The sequence below is a fragment of the Orycteropus afer genome, unplaced genomic scaffold (assembly GCF_000298275.1).
Source record: "Orycteropus afer afer isolate SDZICR_OR568_19922 unplaced genomic scaffold, OryAfe1.0 scaffold00002, whole genome shotgun sequence".
Classification (NCBI taxonomy): Eukaryota; Metazoa; Chordata; class Mammalia; order Tubulidentata; family Orycteropodidae; genus Orycteropus; species Orycteropus afer.
In genome coordinates, this window is record NW_006921589.1 from 14497054 (window position 1) to 14506313 (window position 9260).

A 9260-nucleotide genomic window follows, 5' to 3' on the forward strand; every position below is an offset into this window, starting at 1 on the left:
CGAGGAGTGGCTGATGGGTTTGAACAGCCAGCCTTCTAGTTAGCAATCAAAAGCCTTAGGCACTATGCCACCAGAGCTCCCAATTTACCTACAGGGAAATGTAAATCCTCACTGAATTAAATTTTTTTTGGTAAAAATTTAAAGGTATATGAAGAAAAACATTTCCTGGTGAGTAGCAACTGGCATCTTAAAATCTTGCGAATCAGCCATCTAAGGTTCAACTGTTGGTCTTTCTCCATCTGGAGCAAAGAAGAGTGAAGAAAATCAAAGGACTGCTGGATCATGTGAACCCCAGCCTCCACAACCATGAGACCGAAATAACTGGATGGTGCCTGGCTTCCACTGCTGACCACTTTGAAAGGGATCACCATAGGAGGTCCTGGATAGAGTGGGAGAAAAATGTGGACCAAAACTCAAAATTGTGAAAAAGAACAACCTTATTGGTCTAATGGAGACTGGTGGAACCCCCCAAGACTATGAACCTCAGATTCTTTTCAAGCGTGGAACTGTCGTACGAACCACAAAGTTCTTATCCCGTTGCACAGAGCAAATTATTACAACAGGTTGAAGTGGGAAAGCAAAATAATTTATTGAGTATCGATACCCAAGGAGACAGAGAGAATTGCTTCTCTAAAAAAGTCTGTCTCCCTGAGCTGGGAAATGGCTAGGGTTTTTAGAGGGCATTGAACTAAGGGGTAGGAGGGTTTGAGGAATGCTGATAATGCTTTCTTTTTGTTATTGGGATAAGTTGTTGCCATGTGACCTCTCTTCTATTCTTCTTGTCAGTGATAAAAAGCTTTCCTTGGTCAGGAGGTGTCCTTCAAGTTCCTCACACCTGCCTAGAAAGGGTAACTAACTCTACAAGGAGGGAAGATTATGGGAGTGGGCACCCTCAGGACCACGGATGTCTCTCTTTCTCTTTTCTCCTTTATCTTGGTTGCTGTAAACTCGGTGTCTCCTTTCTCAGGGTCATCTTCTCCATAATTGTCAGCTACAAACAGGCAATGAATTTAAGCCAGATGCCCAAAGGAATGTGTGAGGAGAAGAACAACCTAAAGTAACTATCTTGTTTACCTAGAGGGAAGGAGTAGGGCAAAAGAAAAAGAGTTAATCATTGTGGTTAATATCTACTCTAATCATAGCTGTTAGTTTCTTATATTTCTGCAGTTTTTCAGCAGAAAGGCTTCTGGCCCTTCAACAGAAGTGAACTTACCCCATGGCCAACTTTCAGCCAAACAATAGACATGGCAGGCCTCATAGATGAACACTATCACCAGGGAGGTAGCAGTCCTTAGAACAATCAACCACATAAGATCAAAACGGTAGCATTTGCCCAGGGATAAAGCTAAGAAGCCAGAAAGGAGTGATGGAAATGATAAAGACTGGGAGGGAGTGGGAAGAGTGCTGTCACATTGTGGGAATTGCAATCAATGTCACGAAACAAAATGTGTATGCATTGTTAAATATAAAACCAATTTGCTTTGTAATCTTTCATTCAATAAAAAGTTAAAAAAATTTTTACAACATATGACAAATAGTCTTATTATGTAAAGAGCTTCACAAATAAATAAGGCCAAGTTCCAACATCCACATAGAAAAATAGGCTAATGATATAAACAGTTTGTTCCAAAAGAACTGCAAATAAGTAATATGTGAAGAAATCTTATTTTTGATGATAAAATGCAAAATAAAACAAGAAGATACCATTGTTTTTATTTATTTATTTATTTCCACAGTTATGGAGTTTATAAAAACCAAACTAAACTCACTGCCATCGAGTTGGATCCGACTCATAGCGACCCCTCCTTGGGTTACCCAGGCAGTATCACTATCACTATGGAAGTAGATTGCCAGGTTATAACACTCTCGCAGCACTTAGCTCTAGTTCAGTGGGTTCCTAAACCATAAACCTAGCCCCGCCAAGTGTCCTGAGGCAGTTTACTCCACCATGGTGAAGTGCTCAGCTGTCTTGCTCTGTGGGCTGTGAAACCCACTGTAGCCATCGTTCTCTGTTTTCTGTGTTAACGGCTGTCTGCCATCCCAGTTTAGGAGGTTCTCAGCATCGAGCATGTGCCCCATCCTGGTTTTTCTTTCTTGATGGTCATGAGGTACCCCCTCTGCTCTGGCGTCACTCTCTTTGAAGCCTAGCAGAATGGCAAAACAGACATATCCCCTAGTTGGTGTTCCATACACCTTATTTGCACAGTCCCACCCTGCTTGAATAATTTTCTTTTAAAGGATCAGCACAAGGCTGGTCCTTATAAGGCAGACGTTAGAGATGTCCCACATGTCCAACTTTTTTGAACTGCTGAAGCATTCCATTATCTCTAATATCAACTCCTCCTCCTCCCATTAGTACCCTCCCACCTGTCTTAGGGTTCTGTGTTTCACTGTAACATCTCACAGAACCCAGAAACTGCCAAGGAAATGGCTCACGCCATGGTGTGGAGGCTGGCAAGTCACAAATCTGTGGGTCAGGCATCGGTCTCCTCATTGATATGCTTGCAGGGGCTGACAGACCCAAATCGACAGGTGAGATGACTAGCTGCTGTCTCAAGTCCCAAGAACCAGAGGAAAGATGTTGATGAACTAGATGCAGGGTCCAGAGCAAGAGATTGAATTTAGCCAGGAGATTCACATATATGCTGTCAAGGAAACTAATTAAGAGTGATGACTTGAGTCACCTCTAGCAAGGTGGGACTCAAGATATACCCCACCCCAATCCTGCCTCATCCATGTGACAACTCACCCCAAGTGGGACTATAACCATGGGCATAGAGGCTAGGATTTACAATACATCACAAAATGGAGGGCTATGGCTAGAAGGACCATATTAAGCAACTCACTGCACTGCAGACCACCCTCTGGCTCTTCTAGCCATTGGCCCTCTTATATTTGAAGGATTAACTTGCCCCTCCTGATAATTTTACCAGTCACAAATAGTCATTAACAACTAGTCCTTAAGTAGGGCAAAGGATCCTAAGGGTAAGGTACTGTTTTGGTTACCTTGTGTTCCTTTAACAGAAAATACCAAAGGTGGGATGGCTTCAGTAAACAGGCATTTATTCTCTTGCAGTTTTGGAGGCTAGAAGTCTGAGTTCAAAGTGCCAGGCTCTAGGGGCTGCGTGAAAACCCCTTGACCTTGGGCTTCAGCTCTGCCTCTTGCTCCTGGCCCACTGAAGCTGGAGTCATCTCTTCACTCAGGCAGCTGCTGGTTGCTGAGGCTAACAAGCCCAAGGTCAACAAATAAAATGTCACAGTCTCAATATTAACACACAATATAGTGATACTGCCTCTGAAACCCAAGGAGGGGTGGCTATGAGTTGAGTCTGACTCAACAGCATATAACAACAACAACAACATAGCAGGCTCCTAGTTCAAGTCCAGAGACAGTCTCCAGATTGGCAGGAAACATGGCAGGCTGCTCATTGAAGACTCAGCTACATGCAAGGTTCAATCATGCCAAAAAGCTCAGAGACCTACCTGTCTCAATGCTTTTCCTTATATACTGGAAGGAGACCACGTCCTTAAGGCAGCTACTCAGCTGCTCCAGTAGATCCCACCATGGAGTTGATTACAAATCTCACCATGGGGAATAAGTACATCCAGCTGCCCCGCCACTCAAAACCAGGCCCATCTAAATTGACACATAACCTTAACTACCATAAGTGCCAGCCATTCAGGTCTGCTGCAGGTATCCATCTGGTTTAGTCAGGTACTCTCATCTTCATTCTTTCTGGTCTCATAAAATTTAACTGTTGTTGTTGTTATGTGCCGTCGAGTCGGACCCGACTCATAGCAACCCCTCCTTGGGTTTCCGAGGCAGTATCACTACGGAAGTAGGATTGCCCAACCTTCCTTCCAAGGAGTGGCTGGTGGGTTTGAACCGCCAGCCTTCTGGTTAGCAGTCAAGTGCCTTAGCCACTATGCTACCAGAGCTCCCAAATTTAACTGAGAGAAGATTATTCCTTTGCTCTGAGTCTTTCTTTAGGTCCAGCATAATATTAGATTTTCCTCACTGCATATCCATTTATTCATTCCTTTACCTTCAGCTATTATTTCTCCTTCCTTCCATTTGTCATTTATTTTTATTCAAACTTTCTCACCTTGGGAAGGGACATCAAGGTCAGCTGCTTTGCCAGTCCAGATTGCTGGTAGCAAGACCAGTCTAGCAAGTGCTTCCCCCTCAGTCCACTCCCATTCATGTTGGTAGGGTTACATAGGTGCAACACTAGTGGGTTATCTCTACTACTGGGCAATGTGGCAGTATTTACTGTCAACCCAATTTTGCCAGATGGTGGGACGGTACAGTCCATCCTATCAGGCCATGGGAATTCTGGTGTACAGGCTCGGGGTATAGTTCCAGTCTCTAGCTTAGAGATTACCCCTGCCTCTGGCACCCACAGCTGGATCTCACGTCCTGGGATCACAGCTTCTGACAGGATAAAAGCAATTTCAGGTGATGTGGGGAGGAATTGCACAGTGGCACCAGTGTCTTCCCCCACCCCCACAGAAAGTTGTTCATAGGTCCCTGTCTATGTGGCAGTGGGCTCTGGCAGCTTCTCAGGTGGTTCCAAGTTGGACCTATGGGAAAAGAGGCTATCTGCTTATGGATCCAGTGGGGGCCTACCTGCATTCCTCTAGTAGCTTGTTCTTATATAAACCATTTCCATTTTATTATGGAACTATTTTGGGCACCACCTTTCTTATTAAGAGTGTTTTTCTGACATTACCCAAGACATTATAGGTATTTTAGGTCTCATGATGATTTTATGTACTGTCATTGAGGCCGTCTCAATCAATGCCCAAGAGCAGGCGAGTAATTGCCTTTCAAATGGTGGTATTATGCTGCAGCACCTGGAAGCTTTCTAGTTCAGAATCCCAATGGTAGCCATAGGACAGCGTTCTCAGGTTTGCCATAAGCTCCAGTCTGGGTAAGCATGTGTACCAGACACCTCCAAAATCATGTCTGAATGTGGATTATAAGGGCCTCAAGGCAAGAAAAGTGAGATTTCTTTCTCTAATTCAGACATTGCCTGCTGTTACTTGGGGCACCATTTGAACAGTTTTCTTCCTAGTTTATGGATGGGGCCAGCAATATTCCCAGATATGGAATATATGTTCTCCAAAATCCAAATAGACCAATCAAACGTTGGCCCTCCTGCTTAGTCTTGGGGGTAGGTAATGACAGCAACTTATTCATGGTTGCCTGTGGAATGTAATGGGTGGCTCCTGCCCAAATTATTCCCAAGAATATGCGCTCTCACCATTGCCCAGTTCTTCCATGGTACCTAGGAAGACAGCATGCAGTTCAGCCCATTGAGCTGACTTGTTCTTACCTTCTTCAACCACGGTCTTTCTATCTGCTGGTCTTAATGCAGCAACTTTCCACATCAAATGTCCATGTATCCTGGAACTGCCATCTATGAACCAAACATGCTTTTGCTGGTCAGCAGAAAGTTGTTCATAGGTCACTGTCCATGTAGCAGTGGGCTCTGGCATATGTGGCAGGACCCTGGAGTTTTGCTGGCTTTATTAACCAGCCTCTGGTGGTCATGTAGGCTACCACATAATATTGTTAATGTATCACCATACTTGAAATCTGCACAAAATCCAAGTCTCTTCTAACCAAACCATGACAGTAAGCTGGTCTCCTTTGTCCAGGAGCCCCAAGAAGGTCTCTTCCCTACCCCTGGGCCATTTGACCCACACATATGTGTATGGCCTCAGGTCCTTTGCTGAGAGATGGACTAGAAGATCTTGCTTCCTTGTCAGTCCTTATCTTCATCAAGTAGTACAGCCTCTGCTTCAGCTGGACCTAGATGGGACTTCCCATCATTAAATTCCTCCAACTGGAGTGAATAGAATGGACTTGTTGAGCCTCATTAATGCTGGAGCACCAACAGGAGTTTTGTTGGTCCACCCAACCTCCTGTAGTGTTGCATTAGCACCTTTGTTTCAACTCTATCAATGTCAGCTGTGTTCTCCCATTCCTTAGTAACCATCTAAAACTCTCCAACCTGCTGAGGTAAGTTCTTTCCCCATTGGCTCTTCCCCTTCTCCTATGAGTCATTCTTAAGTTTCTTGGATCTGTAAGACCCATGGGGGGAAGCTATGCCAACAGATCCAACGTGGCTTCTCAGATTGTTGCTTTATTTCACAGTAGCAAGGTTACATGGGGTGGCCATGTAGAATGGGCTCCCTTGATTACCATGTCTGCTATGACCTTTGTAAGGGGCATGCTCATTGGGTGAATATCCTGATCATCCTAAGCCATTCCAGCATGACTTACATGAGCAGCCCATTAGCTATTTCCTCTGGAATATTCCATAGGGTATTTAAAGGCGAGAAGGACAGTTTCCCTTCTCAGAGTAAACAAACCTACTGCAAATTTTATCCAGTCCACTAGGCTGGCTGTCCCCTCCTGGTTAACCTGCTGTGTAACTGGATCCTGTATCATCATTTGTGACTGTTACATAGTGAGTTGTGGATCTTGCATCAACCCAAACATACTCCTCCATTCTGTAGTGTTCAAAACTAAAAACACTGCCCCTAAATTAGTCACTCTCACAATCCATTTTAGTAAAGGTTCCTCAGTAAGCTGACAATCCTGATCTACAAAATGAAAGCAACTCTTTTACACTATACCCCTGGTTTTAATAGTTCCTTGATTTTGACTGTTCCCCTCCCAAACTACTTTCTCAGTGACCAGCAGTTGTAGGGGTACTTCCTGTTGTTCCAACACAATTTTTCCTTTCTGGGTAGGCCCTGAGACTAGCTAGCAGTCATAGTTCTGATCAGACTAAATCTGAGCTTGGTTCACTGCTACAGTCTGCCCCTACCTTCTTTTTCCCTGCCATTGCAACTATTGCTGAGAACAGCAACTAAGGACTTCCAGGTCTCCCTATTCCTTGTTGCTCTATTTCCACATGCACCCAAGTAGCCAGTTCCTCTGGAGTTTGATCCACTACACCTCAACCCTATGATTAGCTTTTGTCTTGGGTAACTGAGTGCAGCATAACAGCTGCTTCAATTCAAGGGTGTTTTTTTTTTGTTTGTTTGTTTGTTTTTTTAATTCCATCCAGAAACCAAAGGTTTCTCATTCTCCTGTTTATCACCTTTTTTTCAAAATCACATATTCCAGTGAATCTGGGTCATTGCAGCAGACCCCACCATTCTGACACTAACTACTTGAATAATTTCTTTTAGAAGGATGAGCACAAGGCTAGTCCCCATGAGACAGGGTTAAAGATGCCCCAAAGGGCCAACTTTTCCAAACTGCTGTACTACTCCATCATCTCTGACATCAACTCCTCCTCCTCCCCTCGGTACCCCCCCTCTTGTCCTAGGCTTCCATATTTTGCTGCAATGTCTCACAGAACTCCTCACAAATTGTCAAGGAAATGGCTTATGCAGTGGTGGAGAGAGGCAAATCCCAAATCCATGGGTCAGGCATCGGTCTGGAGGATTCTCCTCCCTCGTGCAGTTGCCGGGGCTGACAAACATAGTCAGCAGGTCAGACCACTGGCTGCTGTCTCAAGTTCCAAGAACCAGGGCGAGGTGGTGATGAACCGGATACAGGATCCAGAGCAAGAGATTCAATTTTGTCAGAAGATTCACATATATACTCTCAAGGAAACTAAGGGTGATGACTTGAGTCACATCCTCCAGCAAGGTGAGACTCAAGATATTTCCCACCCTAGTCCTGCCTCATCAATGCAACAGACAACTCACTCCAAAATGGGATCATAACTATAGGCATAGAGGCTCAAACTCACTGCCATCGAGTCGATTCTGACTCATAGCAACCCCCACTGGTTTTCTGAGGCTGTAAATCTTTATGGAAGTAGATTCCCCCATTTTCCTTCTATGGAGTTTTCCTTCCATGGCTGGTGGGTTTGAACCACTGACCTTCTGGTTAGCAGCCAAATGCCTTATCTGCTACACCAGAGAGGCTAGAATTTATAATACATCACAAAATGGAAGGCTGTGGTTAGGAGACCATATTAAATAACTCACTGTAGTGCACACCCCCACAAGGGTGCCATGTACCTTATTTGCATTATTAGCAAGCTGTCCAAAGCCCATGTTGGGCCACAAGCACCTTATTTGTATAGTCTCACCTTCAGGCAGTTATTTGTGGGAGTTACAAGGACTGTGGCTATAAGGCCATATTCAGTAATCTACTGCACCACAATTGCAGTAAATATATATATATATATATATATATATATATATATATATACATGTATCTAGGAGCTCTGGTGGTGTAGTGCCTAAGGTATTTGACTGCTAACCAGAAGACTGACAGTTCAAAACCACCAGCCACTCCTCGGAAGGAAGATTGGGCAATCTACTTCCATAGAGATACCGCCTCATAAACCCAAGGAGGGGTTGCTATGCGTCAGGATCGACTTGATGGCAGTGAGTTTGGTTTATATATATATGATCCTTGGTGGGGGCAAGGGGATTTCTAATGTTTTGAAATATATATAGTTTTTGTTAGGTGCTATTGGGTCACTTCCAACTCATGCTGTTGTTGTTATGTGCTGTCAAGTCATCTCTGACTCAAAGCGACCCCTCGGGTTTCCAAGGCAGTATCACTACAGAAGTAGATTGCCCAATCTTCTTTCTGAGAAGTGGTTGGTGGGTTTGAACCACCACGCTTCTGGTTAGCAGTCAAGACACTACGCTACCAGATATCCTTCCAACTCATAGCGACCCTACGTACAACAAAGCAAAACACTGTCTGGTCCTGCACCATTCTCAGCAATTATTGCTGTGTTTGAGCCAATTGTTGTAGCCACTGTGTCAATCCATCTTGTGGAGGGTCTTCCCCTTCTTCACTGACCCTCTATTTTACCAAGCATGATGTCCTTCTCTAGGGACTGGTCCCTGGTGATGACATGACCAAAGTACGAGGATGAATTCTGGCCATTCTTGCTTCTAAGGAGCATTCTGGCTGTACTTCTTCCAAGACAGATTTGTTCATTGTTCTAATAGTCCATGGTATATTCAGTATTTTTCACTAGCACCATAGTTCAAATGCATCAGTTCTTCTTCAGTTCCTTATTCATTGTCCAGCTTTCACCTGGATATGAGGCAATTGAAAATACCATGGCCTGGGTCAGGTGCACCTTAGTCTTCATACCAACAACTTAGCTCTTTAACACTTTTTTAAAATATTTATTTATTTATTTATATTGTGATTTGGGTGAAGGTTTACAGAGCAAATTGGATACCATTGTTTTTTTTTTTTT